General features: G+C 47.3%; 1 protein-coding gene and 1 pseudogene across 1 annotated transcript in view; one reads left to right on the forward strand and one right to left on the reverse strand.

The window, feature by feature from the left end:
• DESI2 (desumoylating isopeptidase 2) overlaps positions 1–18,329 on the reverse strand; it is a 234,368-nt gene that overhangs the window by 190,629 nt on the left and 25,410 nt on the right. The gene's annotated exons all lie outside the window — the stretch shown is intronic.
• The window catches only part of LOC147708034 (2',5'-phosphodiesterase 12-like), a 7,649-nt pseudogene continuing 1,609 nt past the window's right edge, over positions 12,290–18,329 (forward strand).

Genomic DNA, 18,329 nt, shown 5'->3' on the forward strand with positions numbered 1-18,329 from the left:
AACGAGGGGTCTGTGTCCTCTTCTGTGTCACTGTGGGAGGCATTTAATACGGTCATCCGAGGACAGGCATTATTGTTAATCGCTGGTGCCAAGAAAAGTAAACACGAGGAGGTGGTCCGCTTAGACTGAAATAACTGAGCTAGAAAAGGATTTGAAACTAGATGTGACTCGTAACAAGCTCCATGCCCTCAGTCTTGGATTATAAGGCCCTGGTGACAGATGCCGCCAAAGTGATGAGTAGAGAGCAACAGGGCAGGCTGTATGATGTGGGAGATAAGGCAGGGAAACTGATTGCTTGGCTGGATAAAAAGGAGAGGGCGAATCGTGTGTTGCCTGTGATTGAGAAACCTGATGGAGTGTGTGTGACTGACCCAACTGAGATTGTGGAGTGTTTCGCAGAACATTTCCAAAACGTGTATTCCCCAGTCTCCGATAGACCAGAGGAAGACTCCCACCTGTTGCTGCGTGACATTGCATTGCTTCGCCTGTCGGATTCAGATAGGGACCTAATGGACGCTGCATTCTCAGCTGACTAGGTGGCCCTCGCTATTCGCTCTGTGCGCTCGGGCAAAGCTATTGGCCCTAATGGTCTTCCCATAGAACTCTACAAGTTGCGTCCCAACAGAATGGCGCCGTATCTCCGTGATATGTTTCTAGAGTCGCAAGACTTCGGCTCCTTTCCCAGCGTCTTGCTACCATCGTGGTGATTCACAAGGAGGGGAAACCGCGGGATCGCTGTGCGTTCTACAGGCCCATTTCGCTCTTAAACGCCGAACCAAAGATTCTCGCTAAGTTGCTGGCAAACCGCTTGATCAAAGTAATTAGCGACTTTATTCACCCAGATCAGTCCGGTTTCATCCCGCACCGCAATACAGCACTTAACTTGAGGCGCTTAAACACGGTGTTCTCGCAAGGGCGGCGTCGCTGCGTGGGCCGGCCATTTTAGTTTCTTTGGATGAGACCATGGCCTTTGATACGGTGGAATGGCCGTACCTCTGGGCCACTCTTATGAAATTTGGTTTCGGCCCTGGTTTCATTGGCTGGGTGAAACTTTTGTATGAGGAGCCATTGGCGCAGGTGGTAGTGAATGGTCGAGTGTCTAAGCCTTTCGTTCTTGGGAGGGGTACGTGGCAGAGCTGTCCGTTGTCCCTACTTCTTTTCGCCCTTGCCCTGGAGCCTTGGCTGCATGGCTGCGATGGGAGCCTTCAATGAAGGGTATTCAGTGGACCCCGGGTTTCGAGGCTCGCATATCGCTCTATGCTGACGACATCTTATTGTACCTTACGTCCCCTCGCAAGTCGTTGAATGTACTGTTAGATGTGCTTACCTCGTTTGGAAGGAACTCCGGCCTAGTGATCAATTGGTCCAAGTCCTGTGTATATGTGCTTTCGGGCGATACCCCCCCTTTACCGCGCGGATGTCCCATCCAGGTGTCGCATACGGGATTTAAGTACTTGGGGATTTTCATAACTTTAGATCCCGTGGCTCGTTATGATCGTAATCTGCTCCCTTCTCTTCAGAGGTTGAAGTCGGACGTCGCGGGCTGGCTCAGGCTACCGCTTTCACCACATGGGCGTGCAGCTCTTTTTAAAAATGATGTCCTTACCGCGATTTCTATACGCGCTCCAAAATACGTTTGAGGTCATTCCTGCGAGTTACTTTTGGGAGGTGGTGAGTCTACAGAGACGATTGATCTGGGATGGCCGCTCGCGTATTGCCCTCGCCAAGCTCACGCTTCACTGGTACGACGGAGGTATAGCACTTCCGGATATTAGGCGGTATTATTGGGCCGCTCAGTTGGCAGTGATTAACCATGGAATGTATGGACCAGCATCTAACCCTGATTTCGAGATGGATAAGTACTTGTTACCGGGTGGGGACTACAACAGAGCCCTATATTCCAAGACTGTGGGAAGGGAACTCTCAGGGCCCACCAAGATAGCGGTACGAGTGTGGCACGATGCGAATGCGGCAACGGGATGGAGGGATCCATTGACCCCGTGCTACTCCGCTTTATGCTTCTGTAAGACTGAGTTGCCTACGGAAGACGAAAGGATTTGAAAAGTGGGATATGATTGGTACCAGCAGGGCGAGTGATCTGTGGGTCAAAGGTAAGATCAAGACCTTCGAGGTACTGAAGATAGAGTATGAGCTGAGTGATAGGGAATTCTTCCGTTCTGCACAGATTACCCACGCATTGAGTTCTGTTTTTCCTGAGGGTACCGACATCCCCGAATCCTCCCCACTAGAAGATCGGGTGCTTGACGGATACATACCAGACAGCACTATTTCTTTGATATATAAGAAATTGATTAATAATCGAGCGGATCTGTTGGTGCGGCTCAGGGAGGTTTGGACCAGCGATGGTTTAGAGTTGGATGGCGAGGACTGGCAGTCGGCACTATCCTCGCCTAAGGAGGTCGCGATTCCGGCCCGTCTCCGACTAGTTCAACTTAAAATCCTACATCGGATATATGTCACTGGTCCGCACTTGATTCAGATGGGTTATTCAGTGGACGGGTTGTGTAAGCATGGTTGTGGTCTGGTTGGTACCGTCCTCCATATAATTTGAGTGCCCGGAGGTGGTGGTCTTCTGGAATCGTGTGCATGCTGTAATGGAAAGAGTCACGGGGTGGCATTATTGTCCGAAGCTAGGCGTTGTCTGTTGAATGTCTGGGAACCGAATGACTATGATGTGGCACAAACACAAGGGGCGACCCTTGGGAATGTGATTGCCAAGAGAGACATCGCACAGTTATGGGGCTCCCAGCGGCCGCCCACGGTTCTGGCATGGAAGGAGAACATGGACTGGTGTATGTTTAGGGAGAAGACGGTGTATGTGGCACGGGGTAGACCCAGGAAATGGAATAAAATTTGGAGCCAGTGGAACTCCTACCGTGGGAATATATGCACCCCTCCATTAGTAGAGACCCCGGAGGTTTCCCCTTGCCCCTGAACCGGCATTCCAAGTCTTGGATAGCTTTTATGATCGCCGACTTGTTTCCTCACTAACCCCCCCAATGCATTAATAACATATGTATTATATTGTATTGCAGTTCCCCTCCCCCTTGAACACATGTCCGAATGTATTGCCTTTTTGCCTTGTGTAAAGTTTTTTTTCTTTAATAAAATAAAAAATACCACAAAAAAACAAAGTATCTCCTATTACACTTTAGCCAACATTGTACTGTCCGAGACATATTCATAGCTCCATCAGAAATAAAAAATGAAAATAAAACTGAATGGGCTTTACTTTCCTGCCTGCAAAAGAGCTCTGCATTGAAATAAAAGCATATTGATTTCAAGCTTTCCATCTACGTTACGTCACCCCATTAGTGTCCTCACAAGTGTAAAAAAAAAATGAATGACAACGCGTTGAAAATTTTAAAAAATGCATCTCATTCACGTTTCTTAAAATTTGCAATTTTTGTTGTGACCCATATTCTATGGCATCGCACGGCTGACGTGCTTTGATGAGCCAATATTCTTCCCTCAAGTGTAAGCTTGGCCCTTGATGGAGCGCATGGCAGAGTTCCTCCAACACACTCCCCGACACCTCCCTCATCGGCTCTGCTCTTGACTGCTGGCAAGCCAACAGAAAGCTCACCTTTCACATCACAAGTACAGCTTCTATTTATAAGACTTGATCTGGGGTATTCGTTTCACATCCATGTTCGTTTGGAGCCCGCCTCAAGCAAGGCTGCAAGGAAACAGGGGGGGGGGGGGGTGGGGAGGGGGGGAACCATCCAGTCTGTACATACATTGTGTTGATAATTTGTACAAAGCCTTTTGCCACAATAGGTTCACCACATAGTACCAAGTAATAATATTTCATTGCACAGATATCCATAACCTATTAAGATCTCCAGTTACATCATGCTGTTGTGTTGCTGTAAATAAGGCTGTGAAGAACCCCATACTATTAAAACGGCAAAACAATAGTTAGCCAATAGATTTACAAGATATGGAGATGTGTCTTAACTGAGATCCTCTTTCTAAATGTGCTCATGCTTAGACCATTTACCAACCCAACAACTATTGGAATCAGCAAAGGCTGAAGGACATTAATACTTAGTGTTGTGGATTGTGGGAGGGATATAGCTAGTGCAGCAGGTGTAGCAGCAGTGGGGCCCAGTGTGCAAGTGGTCCTCTGCACCACAGTTATGGCTGTATTTTATTACCCAACTGAAGACTTCCTCTATAGCATCAAGGCCCAGGGCACCCTTGATACACAAAGAATACTTCCTTAGTAGGAAACGTGCTGCATCTGATTTTTAATTCCCTCTTTTTGCGTTTGTATTTTTACAATTCAATAGGACAAGGCATTAATTAGCTTAGCATTTCCCTTACGTTGTTTTCCTCCTAGTCATGCACACTTCAGACTCTGTGGGGAAAGCATATCCATTTAATAACCTTCTGCACTAACCGGAGGGGAAACGTGGAGATGTTTCCAGTCATTATGGACAAGGCTTTCACAGCCTGCATTTGCTCAAAAACGGTCATGAAATTGTTGATATTCTGAGCCCAACTGAGTTCCCTGGTCTTGGTGGCCAATGTACTCATGATCCAAGAGTTTCTTATGGGTTTATCATTCCATACACCAAACAAACCACTCCTATATAGTTAAAGCAATTGCGCAGCAGGAAGCTCCCATAGAGCTGCTAGCATGGGCAGGACATCTCGGATACACAACACGTCTGTTTAAAAGACAAAAGGTGAACAAAAAAAAAAAAAACAAAAAAAAAAAAAAAAAAAGAAGGCGGCTCGCATTGTAAATAAAGCTTACGACCACTACCCACGAAAGGTTATATTATTTCTTAATTTCAAAGTTTAACATCTGCAGTCAAGCTTCTTGAGAATGCTGTTGAATTTACCAGCAGCGTCTACCTCTAAGAAACAATAAAACACTAAGAATATTAAAATGTATCATTTACATGTCAAAATTCAGGCTTTCCAGAGTTTACTAAATAAAATCATCAAAGTTTCCCTGTGATGATACGAAGGGACAGCATTCCAACCTCTAGAAGCCGGCTTAAAGCTCTTCCAGGTTTATTATACCCTGTGAATTTATGGGCCATAAAACCCTAACTTCCCGGCAGATTCCTCAGTGGATAATTACCATGCTTGGCCAATGCGGAGACGTCCAAATAGTGGGAAAATATGTTCATGCATAGATTGTCCAATGAATTTTAAACCTCACAAGAGGTTTATAAATCCATGGGAAGATACTTAAGCAGCACTATGCTTCAATCGCCTTGAACAACAGAAAGCAACCTATCCCAATACAAATATTTTAAAAAGAAATATATTTGAAATACCCAGGTCCAAAAAGGACTAGCAGAAATGACAGATGATTTACCCTGCATCAATTTTAGCAGATTGCCACTTTCCAAGATGTAACATTTTTACTGAATCACTGTGACAAAGAAACAACCTTGAGGCTACGTTGTAAAAAGCACTCAAAGGGGACAAACAATAGGATACTTCAATCAAAATACGACTACGTGGCAGCTAGCTCCTAAGACATCCAGCACAATCACATCATTCAATGAACGATCGATGGTGGCCAAGACCAGAGCACTGTCCTCGAGTGTATGACGACAAAATCATTCAGCAAAAAAATGGTTTATATACAATATAACTAGAGTGAATAGGCTTCTTTACATGCGACGGACTCCCTGTCAGCTATTCATAACTGACAAAAGGATTCTGCCCACTGTAAGCAAAGAGATTCCATTTTGTACAGCATAGAATTAATTCTCACCAAATATTCAAAGTGATCCAGCGGTAACCCCTGAAGGTGACAGTTAGTGATATTTTTAAAATGCAAAAGCATGGCAACTTTAGTCCCGGCTCAAAATGAAAACATGACACCATATGTGAGAAGTTGGCCTGATATATAATGTTCACTATTCTAGTGAGCACTTTGTATCAGTCCAAACAACCCTTATTGATGATTGGTTGTAAGTCAACCTTATAGACCAGCTATCCTAGTAGCATGGATACGAGCAGTCTTCGGGCTAAACTCTAGAGGGCGTGTTAAGCCAGCTGTTTTACCATCACATATACCCCTTGAACACCAAGTGAAAGGACACCACACAAGTGTTATGAAAATAAACAGTGTATTTATTTAGATCACAACAGCCCTGTACTCTTTAGGAGGACAGGGTACTAAGCACACAACAAAACTCTTACTAAAATACTTTAAGTTGCACAATTTACACAAATGCCCGAGGGTCACGAAAAACCATATACTACAAAAGTGGAATGCGAAATTACTAGCAGGTAAGTACTGGACTAATAGGCTTTGGAATCGCTAGGACTACGTTACTGAACCTTCAGATTACTAGTAGGAGGCCTAGGGGACTCGGGTGCAGAGTGTGCACTCTCACGCGGGATGCGGGACAAAGTCTATGGAGGCTAGTAAAAGCAAAGTTAGTGTTCTCGGGCGAACCCGACTAGATAGTCAGAAAACGAAAGTGGATCTGGACCCTTGGATAGTGAGGCTATGCTGGGGCACCGAAATGCCGAAGTTACCTAGCCCAGGGGCGGCGGCTGCATAGGTCTGAAAAGACGTCGGGAATCCTCGTTGCCGTCTATGGAGCCTGAAAGAAGAAGTTGCTGGCAGGCGACCAGTGAAGATTGTTCGATGGATCCAAGCCTGGATCGAAGATGGAAGACACCTGTAAGCAGAGGGGACCAAGTTCTGAATCACTAGCCAGTGATTAGATGGGCACCAGGATGGCACCGGATGGAGTCACCTCGACCAGGTGAGTGGGCGACGCTGGGCTCTGCAGTCTCACGGACCAGGAGGCATTGTCGGCGACCAGGATGGAGGTGCGAGCTGTTGGGAGGACGCGGGCCTACAGTTGGTGGGTGACCTTTACGAGGACGGGGCGATTCCGAAAGCGAAGATGCAGCTCGCCCCGAGTCCCGATAGACGATTGCACTTTACATGTCTGTTGCTTTCCTCATGGGTCCTCTCACAGATCCTATTACAGCTGTTACCGTGCACTGATGGCGGGGTTGGAGGGGGTTTTGGTTTGGTTCATAGTGTTTTGAGGGGGGGGGGGTTCTGTTGGCTTTCTTTGTAGGATGGTTTAGAAAAGCAGATGACGGTTAGTGGATCATCCGGACCAGCTTCGACTTCCTGTTGAGTCCCCATTGGGTATCGCCGCCCGACCCTTGGGTTGTGGGCTAAATGGCTGTGTAATGGTTCATCCTGCTGGGGGACGGAGGGATGTATTCTACTACTTTCGATTGAACTTATAATGCTGGTCGCTTTGTAAAAATTTACTGATTCCTGCAATAAAAATATATTTAAAAAAAAAAAAAATATGGAGGTGCAAGCTGTCCCACGATGGTTGATGCTGTCGACGTCGCTGGACCCAGGATTGGGGCAACAAGTCTTGGCAAATTCAAGCCCACGCGGTGGACCTAAAATGGCGTCTGGAGTGGACCAGGAGGGTCCGGGGTGCTCCTCTTTTGGAAGGGAGCAAGGGCCAGTCTGGAGCAACCAGACCAGCAGTGTTGTCGTCGTCGGTCATCGTCGGGAAGGCCACAAGCCAGCGGGCTAGTAGCCAGACAACGCGGTGAGCAGCAAAAAGCAGAAGGGCCCCACGCAGATCTCGTGGATGCTGGGGGGCTGGACTTCGGTGCTGGAGCTGCTCAAGGTCGGGGCTTCTCGGACCCCAAAGCACTCAGAGGATCCCTCGGCGGTCGTGCTGGATAGACGTCGTGCAGTTCTGATGATGGCCGGTCCCTCGAGGTCTCGTCGCACCTACGGTTCTCAGCTTAGCTGTAGAGGTAGGTAGAGGTCAGAGGTGCCAGGGATGCCGGGTCTCGTCGTGCTGGTCAGTCGGATTCCGGAGGAAGGACGTGCAGCAAACCGCAGTGTTCTTAGATGGTGCCTGCGGATGCAGGGTGACTACTCCTTAGTCCCAAGGGAGAAATCTTGAGAAGAAGTCGAGAGTTCCTTTCGTAGAAAGTAGTTTCTTGATTCAAAGATGATCTAATTTGGAAGGGTCCCCGCTCCTGCCTTTATCCTAAAGAAAGGGGTGGGTACGCGACTAGGTCCTGCCCTAGGGGTGGGACCAGGAAGGGGGGTGGTTAGACCCCTCTCCCATGCCGGACTTTCCCCAGCTAAGGGGCTGGTGTGCCCCTGGAACTGGTTCTAGCCGGCAGATGAGTAGTGAGCACCGGGGTGCCACTTGCAGTCACCTTCCTGTAAAGCCCTGCCTACCCAGGATACACAAAACCCTGTCTGGGATGGTGCTAGCACCGCCCCTGACAGGAAACCCTTTGTCCAAGCTCCCCTCGCTGGAAGGACTCCCAGCTGCAGGGGGTCAGACGTGTGTCTGTGGTGGCAGCATCCATTTTGTGATGCTGAGGCTTAAGTTAACTTTAACTGGGGTTCACAGTTGCATACATGTCGTGTCCCTCTAGAAGGGTGGAATGCTAACCCCGTCGCCAGAATTGGCGAGGGGTTAGTATTCCAATTCGTATGACACCTTACTCGACATGTTTTGAGAAAGCAATACCAAAGATAGCATATAACTGTGAGGATTATAATGCACTTAAGAGTATATGGTATGCGTTATCATGGAACAGCTATTAGGACTTGGTTCCGCAAGCTGCAAACGGGCTCAGCTCATGCCAGAGCACCATTTCACACGATTCCAAGCACTCTGCCTTCAGGATTGTCAAGGCCTGCCATAGGAGTGACTGATAGGAATCTGTGTGTCCATTTTAGGGTTAGATATAGGTATACTATATCTAAAGCAAAGGGTGATTACACCACCTTGCCCCAGCTGTCGTGCAGCCAGTTGTGTCAGATTTAGATGGCCAGCCAGGGGTGGCATAATACATGCTGCAGCCCTTGGTAGGCCCTGGGTACACCTATGCCCCGAGTTACAGGGTCTGATAAGGTGGCCCAGTACCAATTGGTAAATGCACCTAGGGTACACGTGTAATTTGGTGAGAGAACAGCTAGGCTGTGGGTCTGATTAGCAGGCCCACAGCCAGAGAAAGTCGTAAACCAGTGAAACAAAAGCAAAAAATCTGGGTGATCATAGGATTGCAGACCCTACTCTCCTACACCATATTCATAATTTTGTCAAAAAACCGACTAGTGTGTACAAGAAATATATTCACTGATATCAAATGAAAGGGGAGATGTAAAAGAAAACTGCACTGCTATCAAAGTGCCAGTGTAAATTATGCATGCCTTAGTCTTCTTCCCGAACTCATGCCAGGTGGCACTGATAACGGCTGAATACCACAAGTAAGCAACAGCACCATGCATATTTACAAATGTATGCTGGTGACGCCTATGTCTACATCAGCTTGCAAAATTAAAAGCAGAGTGAGGAAGGAAAAAAAAGTCACCAATTGCCTACCTTATGTCAAATCGATTACTTCAAGCATTCATTATGGGTGCAGCACTAACAGGTATCTTTCATTTGGCAGGAAACTCTTTGCAGGTACTGGATCATGGGAAGCACACATCTAGTTGTTCTCCTGAATTGATCACCAGTGTATAGATTGGTTATAATGAGTCACTTCTGTCCATCATCACCATTCACATAGGGGTAAGATGCAGAACCCAGCATTTCCTTTTTCCCTCCTTGCCCTCTGGCCAGTTTGACCAGACCGAATAACCTAGGCCCAATGTAATCACTGTTGAGTGTGGGGAGTGTGTCTTGCAGGTCTCTCTGCTCATCAACATTCATATTGAGTAGCTGGGGATCCCAGTGCAATCTCAGGCATAGTCATCCAATTGTCTGTGGAAAACATTCACCTCCTGATGTATTGTTTTGGCGCCACTGAAGATTGGATGACCCCAAACTTCTAAGAACTGAATCCACTGAAATGCAACTTCTATTGATAATGTACTATGATCCACCTGTCCTAATGTCAACCGTGGCTTTCAATTTAATCAATCTTTTTCTGGATTACACAACTGACTTTTGTTTGGACTTTGCATATCATATCTCAAGTTGTTTTAAACTGTGCACACTTCTGTCATCCCCTTAAAAAAATAAATGCCCCCCTCCAATATGATGCCATAATGGACGTTTTAAAGTCACCTTTGGCTAATCCACCACAGATTGCTGCTCAAGTCATAGGTGCATATATATTTTGGCCAGTTTTATATTTTTTCTAATTTCCTTTTAACTATCTAAACAGTGCACAACACACTCTGCTGTAACACCTTAAGGTACGTTGTATGTCACCCATCATACTTGTTAGAAAAACTGCACATCTAACAACTGCATGACTGTCTCTAGAACGCTCATCCTAAGATTCAAGGAAGTCAAGTGGCAATGTAATACAGTCAGAGAGAAATATGCCTGCTGCCCCATCAGTAGCCTATTGGGTAAATGTAAGGAAAGGCCTCTTTTTGCAGGTTCACCCCCACATGCTGGTTTTCCAATTCTGAGAGTGCACCAAGGCTAACCAGATCTCAGTGCCAGTGTCCTAACCTTATATAAAAGCTATGTTGAACTGAATACACCCAATCGGCATTTACTGAATTACTTCTAAGACCCTACTATATTGTACCTAGGACATGTAAGGCAGCGTGTTCACACAGGGCTGCACACTGGTTGTATGGACCCCAGCCTGCCACTGCAAACTGAAAGGGTAGTTTGTACACTGATAGTTCGACTTTGACATTACAAATAATGGAAAAGCCCCACTTACCTTCATAATATATGCAACTCTCCACTAAGGAAGGCCTATAAAGCCCTATGGCAGGAAGCTATATATTATTAAGCAGGACTTATATTTTTCTTATGTCTTAATAGCAACACTACCGAATTGTTGTTTTACTGTGGCATGGCTAGTAGCCACATTGGCTAACACAGTGTTGCTGGCATTCCAGTCTGGCTAACATCTGAATGGGACTACCTAAGTGGGTCAAGTAAGGGATCTAATTAATTATAGCATTAAACCCGACCCGATGCCCAGGTCGCATTTAAAGTCACTATTAAAGTAAGCAACTTTTAGAAAGTTGCCACTCTGCACTCCAGCTAGTCCAGTGACCTCACAAAGCCCTAGCACACAGATTGCTGATCGCCTGGAAAGACATGTGAGTGGCTTAAGATTTTTACACTAGTCCTCAACCAGGATCTCCAGTTATAGGGACCATACAAACTGCCCTCACCCCTAGGCCTGAGTACTGCCCAATGTCCCAATGAAGTTTTCAACTGAGTGGGCCATGCCAGCCCCAACTGCCACCTGAGACAAGCAACAGAATAATCTACCTACACATGTAACATAACTCCCATTACAACCAATACCTGCATATGATCATGCAGATTCCCACCAAGATGGGGGATCACTTAGGAGAGACTACTGGCACAGCCAAATGATTTCCTGCTGAGCCAACATTCCAAACGTGTTTCTAAGCACCAAAGTTTAAATGTTAAGCACATTAAAATATACATAATTATGTAAAATAATTAAATCCAAATTTCATCCCTTAAATTCTTACCAAAAATACAGTTGAACCGTTGTCTGGCAACATCTAAGGAGCTTTCCACACTGTATATAAAACCCCCCACCATGCAATAATTTTCAAAAAGCTTTGTAGATATCCATTATCAGAATTGCATGATGGGGATTTTTCCAGCCAACGTAAAATGCTTAATTCAACTGTTTTCAAGATTCTTTTTTCCTACCATTTTTAGGTCTTGCCTAGCGTTGCAGCGCATGCACTGCTTGTTTGGAGAGATTTATTATGAACGAGGAGCTTCAGTAGAGGGCTTAAAGCCACGCCCCTCATTTCCATTGGCTGGCATCACCGTTTATGCTAAACGGTGGCCTGCCATTGAAAAGGAGGGTTTTTTGTTGATGCCCTTTTGCCTCTGATCCTGACTGGGTCGCCTGCTTTGCTGCTGTCGCGAAGCACTTCATCTTTTTGAGGCCTTGTGTTTCTAATTAGCATGGAGGAGCGCTCTGCCTCCGACCTCTCAAAGGAAAAAAATCTTGGTTTCGAGGTCGGGGGCAGTGCGCGCCTCCACGCCAATTAGAAACACATGGCCCCATAAAGCTAAGAGACCAATGCTTTTTTATGTGTCTATGCCTGTGCAAACTGCGATTGATTCCCGGAAGCCGGTAATGAATGGCTCTCCTGTCTTGTCCCGTTAGCTAGAATCCTCACCGCCCTTGTGTACTGGGCGCCGGGTTGATGCTGAGGCTCTCAGCCTGGAAGCTACTGCGGTGTGTCCCGGGTCACCCGCTTCGGGTTCATGCCTGCTCCAGCACATGTAGCCCACCTAGCGGGATGGAGAAGGCTGTGATACGCTGTGTGCCTTCGGAGCCCAAACTGACCCTCTACTTCACTCTTAATGGCAGTCAGAAGCACCTGCAACAGGACCAGTCGGAGTCTCTGGGCCGGGCGCTGGCCCGCTTCGCAACTAACGCTGTCAAAGTAGCCCAGAGCAACAAGGCCAAGAAATGCAAGCGCGGCGGAAAGGCCTCCCTGCCCGCCTCCCCTGCAGAGCCGTCCGTGCGCCTCTACTACCAGGAGCAGCCGCTGCCCGACCAGCTGCTCAACACCCAGGCCTTGCGGGACGGCGCCGTTCTGAACGTGGGTGATGCCCGATATATGGTAGAGCACAACCCGCCCTCTCTTCCACCAGGCGCAGCTTCCCCACCACATTACGGTCGGTTTCCCTATTTTCCCAGTTCTGCACATCGAGTTTGGGCAGCTGGAGGACTCGCTCTTCCGCTGGTTCAAGGTGGCGCCCGAGGAGCCAGGACCCCGGTTGGTAACCAGCGGATCTACACACATACCAACGCGGACATCGGGCTGCGGCTGAAGCTGCACTGCACCCCATGCAGTGTGGACCCCCCCGCGCAGTACTGCGCCGCCTGGGAGGTGAAGACCAGCTGCTCGGTGGAGGCCGGGCTCAGGGTGTGCGCCTTTGAACAGCGGCACCTGTACACGCAGCGGGTGAGCGCAGTCTTCTACAACATCTTGGGGGACACATACGTGCAGACCGAGCACTCTCAGGTTGTGCTGTACTCGTACAGTGCGCCCTACACTCTGGACATAGACTACAGGCAGGCCCTACTACGCAAGGAGCTCAGTGGCTACAACGCAGACCTGCTCTGCCTGACAGTCTCTGCCCAGCCCTGGATGCTGTCGGCTTGCAGGGCTTCTTCAAGCAGGAGAAGCAGCACGAGGGCCTCGCCACCTTCTACCGGCCGGACTAACTCGCCCTGCATGACATCTGCCTCAGCGAGGCATAGCTGGTGGAGCCCATGCACGCCGAGCTGCTGGAGAAGCGGTCTGACTACGGAGCGGCCAAGGGGCAGCTGCTGCAGAAGGCCACTGCCTTACAGGTGAGCGAGAGGTGGGCCTACTGTTGCATCTCTGGAGCTAATCTGCACAGGTCTGCTGTGACCGCAACCTCACTTGCGTTTCAACTACATTTATATAGCACTTACGACCACTGACGAGGCGTTGGGAGTCTTATTGGTACCAACAAGGCCACATGCTGGCATTATGTTGTTGATTGGAGGTGTAGTTTAGTGACCGATGTGAGTAATTTGAACCCGAGTACTTGTTTTCATCTCTGCACCACTTACCTTCCTGCAGCATCACTAGTGTTCATATGCCCATGAATGGGTTTGTGAAACTATTGGGCAAACCACATCGGTTAGTGTGCCTTTGGGCATATGTTGTAATTGTAAAACGTGTTGCCGCCTCCCTTTTGTGATTAAAACAATTGTGACCCCCCTTCCCACCTCGCACACCCATCCTAACATTTGTCTCCTTATAAACCAAGGTTGTGCTATAGAAATACCAATATATTTGGCAGTCCCAAATAACATAAGCAACTGAGGCAAATAACCAAAGCATAGGAATTGGTGAACAGCAATCAGTAACAATGCAGCAGGAAAGTGACGGGCCAAACTATTGTGCGGAAATGCCTCAATTACTAACCTCTAAATGCAGAGATTTAAGTGGTCCGGGTCCTGCCGGTGCTCATCACCAGCAGTTCTAAAAAGCAGGTGCCGAGATGGGTCCCTATGGGGCTCTCCATATTTGCCCTCACCCTCCGAGGGAAAAAAATCTTAACTCTCCAGCAGTACCATCCGTCACTGCCTTTAATGTAACTTCAACCAGACTAGTTATAGATCTTTCAGGTTCATCATGTCAGAAGGGAAGCATTTTCAATATCCTATACAGGGCCACTGGACGTATGCAGAAGCAGAGGGCCAAATTATGTGGCAGGGTTAAGTAAGTGATGCGCCAAGAAAAATCAAATTATGCGGCATATTTTGTTTTTACACTAGTTAATTACTGCCTTTGGCATTGGTTGCACATCATTAGTATCAATTTAATATTCAAATACAGCAATAAACAACAGAAAGGTGACCCGTCCAGCTTTGCAAAGGGCCTTCTGCCATGTGTCCACTGCGCTTTTAGTAGCTTTTGAACCGTTTCAGCTAGAAACGCTTTTTAAAAATCTGCAGATTTTACTGCAGTTGATTATGTGGCAAATGCGGCAAACCCATAATAATGCGAAAATCGCCACGCCACACAATCGCATAATTCCAATGGCCCTGATAATATACAATAAAGCCGTAGTTGTTGCTTATTTATCTCCTGCGATTAAGAACCATTGACAAAGCCAACCGTCAGACTGCTTGTAGGTGTCCTGTTACTAGTTGTATCATATATCTGGATGCAATGACAGAAGCAGCAAAAAACCAGTTGGCGACACTGTACTAACCACAGATTTTTAGCTTACGTGTTTTTTCAGCCATGCCCTTAATTACATCTGCCACGCACCTTTGAGAGACCCCTCAGGTTTTTCATCTCACTTAAAGCCCTGGTTAAATGTATTATTCGGTCTTGATCCCTCACTTCCATCTATTACAGAATGAGGCAGGTATGCCTTCATAGACACCATCCCAGCATATTTTGGCGAAATAAAGTTACACACTTATCTTGTCCTGTTAATACCAAGGCATAAAATGCCACATTACCAGTTGCCCCAGAATGGACTGGGTGGGAGAATGGGAACTGTATGAAAGTAAAGAGACAGGGTTCGGAGTAATGATATTACCACTAAGTAATTAAGGCATTACCACCTCGTGCTTCCCTTCATGACAAAATGAGATATACAAAATCAAGAATCCAGGATACTTACAGTCGCATGTTGAAATTCTTTATTATATATACACAGCATGACTGAGTGAACAACTTCATTGATTCCGTTTTTTAAAATTGTTACAATTATTGGATGCCACACAATAAAAAATAAGACTCCTTATTTCTTGGTAGAGGCAAAAACATTGGGACCAAAAACATCTTTAAGTTCCAAATCCTGCATTAGCCTGTAAATGTTAATAAAGGTACATGGCGTATATATATTTCTGCAATTGATGCCCTCTGGATTTCTTTCATATATAGAGACATCCCCCTTGTGGATCTACCTTGCACCCCAAAAGCCTCCTCGTAACTCGTTGCCCTGTATGCTAATGATAGTAGATATCTAATCCTTCTGCTAAGTGAGTCAGTTAATGGCTTCTCACCCCTCGTAGCTGGCCCAAAGTTAGCGAAAGGTTTGCTGCAATGAAGATACCTTATCAAGATTTACAAGAAGAACTCTTCTCACATCCAATTCATGAAGCCTGGGCTCTTCCTCGACTCAAGAAAAACAAGCATTGGAAATGCAATAGGTCTCGCATTAGAAAAGTTGGAGCTATTGGTCTTGTAAATGACAAATATTTTATTTATTTGTTGGTTTTTAAAATAGCTAAATTGATAGCTTTGTCATTTACAACGCCAATAGTTATAACTTTCGCGAATGTGACACCTATAGCATTTGGAATGCAACATGTTTTGTATTTACGTGACATAGATGGCAGCTCTGGTCGTTAGGCCACATCTCTAGAGAGCAGGAGAGTGCAGCAGGTGTGAGAGGGTGAGTGGGTGTGTGAGGGTGAGGGTGTGTGAGGGTGAGGGTGAGGGTGTGGGTGTGTGAGGGTGAGTGAGGGTGTTTGAGGGTGTGTGAGGGTGAGTGAGGGTGTGTGAGGTGGTGAGGGTGAGGGTTAGGGGGTGTGAGGTGGTGAGGGTGAGGGTGAGAGGGTGACAGAGTGTGTGTGAGGGTGAGGGGATGAGGGTAAGGGTGTGTGAGGGAGAGGGGGTGATGGTGAGAGGGTGCGAGGGTGAGGGTGTGTGGGGGTGTGTGAGGGTGAGGGGGTGTGAGGCTGAGTGAGGGTGAGAGGGTTGTGAGGGGTGTGAGCGTGAGTGAGGATGTGCGAGGATGAGGGGGTGAGGATGTGAAGGCGCGTTTGGCAGTGTATGTTTTAACGCTAATCATTTAATCTCCCCCTACCAAAAAATGTATGTACCCTTGTAACATGATGCTCATGTAAAGCGCTCCCATACCTTTGGGGCAAATTGCTTTAATAACTGCAATAACAAAAAAAATATACGCCCCCTTCCTGCACCTTAAAAGATGTGTTAGTCTGAATGGTTTTGTTGTAAATTGGTACATGTCCAGGTTCGCGCTATACAAAAAACTTTAGAGACTTTGTGTGCATACGCACCCTTGATTGTTTTTATATCAGTTTGCCAGAGGTCCACATTGGAAGTGCCTAGTGAATCAGAGCCAGTCAGCCATGCCGGCCAAGACAGTCCCGTCCCCCTGTCTGCCCGAGGACGTCCGGAAGCGGTAAGGGCGCCTCCCGCGAGCATCTTGTCTGTTGGCAGTCCGCGCGCTGGTGTTGGGGCAGGAGGTGTAGGAGCTGCCGCTTGTTGCCTGTCCTCGCGCATCTCTACTGCAGTGCCATGGAGCGGCGCTTGCCACCCACCTGTTTTCTGTATCGCTCGCCTCTCCTGAGACACAAAACCAATTGTTTGGTGGGTCCAAAAGTGGAGACCGGGGATCTAGACACGATGCTGCCTCTTAAACGTGTGAGCTGTCACACAGGTCAGACGCTGCGCTAGAAGCGAACAGCTCAAAACTTTACACTTGCATAAAGAAATAAGTTTCTTGAGACCGCCCCTGGCGTCGTTGAGGCTGTAAGGGCACAGTGGTTGTTGGCACTGTACTTTAAGATGTAAGATTTGTTCCCATTGAAAATGACTTGGTATGTGGGTGGTGACATGTCTTGACAGCCCCTCTAGTTTAACAAACCCCATCTCTTAAATGGCCACGCTGGGTCTACAAGTTTATCCCCTAACCGTCAACTTTAGGGAGCCGTGGGGGGCGACGGGGTTTAGAGAAACAGAACTACATTTTCCTATTTAACTTGTTTTGCAGGCAAGCTCTCTTTAAGTACAATGGTAACGTTGCATTTTATTTTAACTATCAGTACTGTTGGTATATACGTTGCAATGAGCTGCATGCTATTAAGGTAACGTGTTTTCTTTCTCGAATAGTAGCGGATTGTCAGTTGTCTCTGTTGAAGGACTTAATGAAGTAAACCCAAATGAGGTACTAGCAGTGGTTTCCGCATCTTGGAGCCCTGTCAAGTTGGCGTCGCTCGTGGCGTGTTGTGGGTTAAGTTAATGTCATTCTTCATAGAGGTGGATCTTCGGGTTGTTATGCATTGTGGACAGGTGCGTGGTCTGGACAGTTGGATCATTGGAAATTTAGTTTTGGCCTAGACATGTTAACGTTCTGGGGCGATAGACTTGCTCGATGGGAAGAGGATCAGTTTGGCCACTGTATACGTACTTCTGGGACAGCTGACTCGTGCTACCCCAATAGTTAATGAGTGGGCACTATGTATCAGAAGGTTACTCTAGTTAACAAGAGAAACACCGAGCACGGCGTCAGTGTTTGAATTGCTGGGGGGTAGGGGGTAAGTGGTGATTTTAAAAAAAATGCGACACGGCGGGCAGGGGAGGGGGCGGAGCGGGGAGAGGGAACAGACGGAGGGAAGGCCAGATAAGGGGAGGGGGGAGGAGAAATGCGACACGGCGGGCAGGGGAGGGGGCGGAGCGGGGAGAGGGAACAGACGAAGGGACGGCAGATAAGGGGAGGGGGGAGGAGAAATGCGACACGGCGGGCAGGGGAGGGGGCGAGGGGTGAGGAGAAATGCGACATGCGGATGAGGGAACTGATGTGCACGTGCTTTTAAGCTCAATGCGCATGCGCATTGAGCTTAAAAGTCACGGGCACTGCAAGGAATCGCCACGATTCCTTGCAAGTTGGACAAAGAGTGGATAAGCCCCCATAGTCTCGCTTGCTCGATGCGCATGCGCATCGACAGGCGAGACCTAAAAAGCATTTGCAATGCAATAGGGCTCGAATTTTCGAGAGTTTAAGCTATTAGCGTTGTTAATGACAATGCCT

This window comes from Lissotriton vulgaris, chromosome 6 (genome assembly GCF_964263255.1).
Source record: "Lissotriton vulgaris chromosome 6, aLisVul1.2, whole genome shotgun sequence".
NCBI classification, from domain to species: Eukaryota; Metazoa; Chordata; class Amphibia; order Caudata; family Salamandridae; genus Lissotriton; species Lissotriton vulgaris.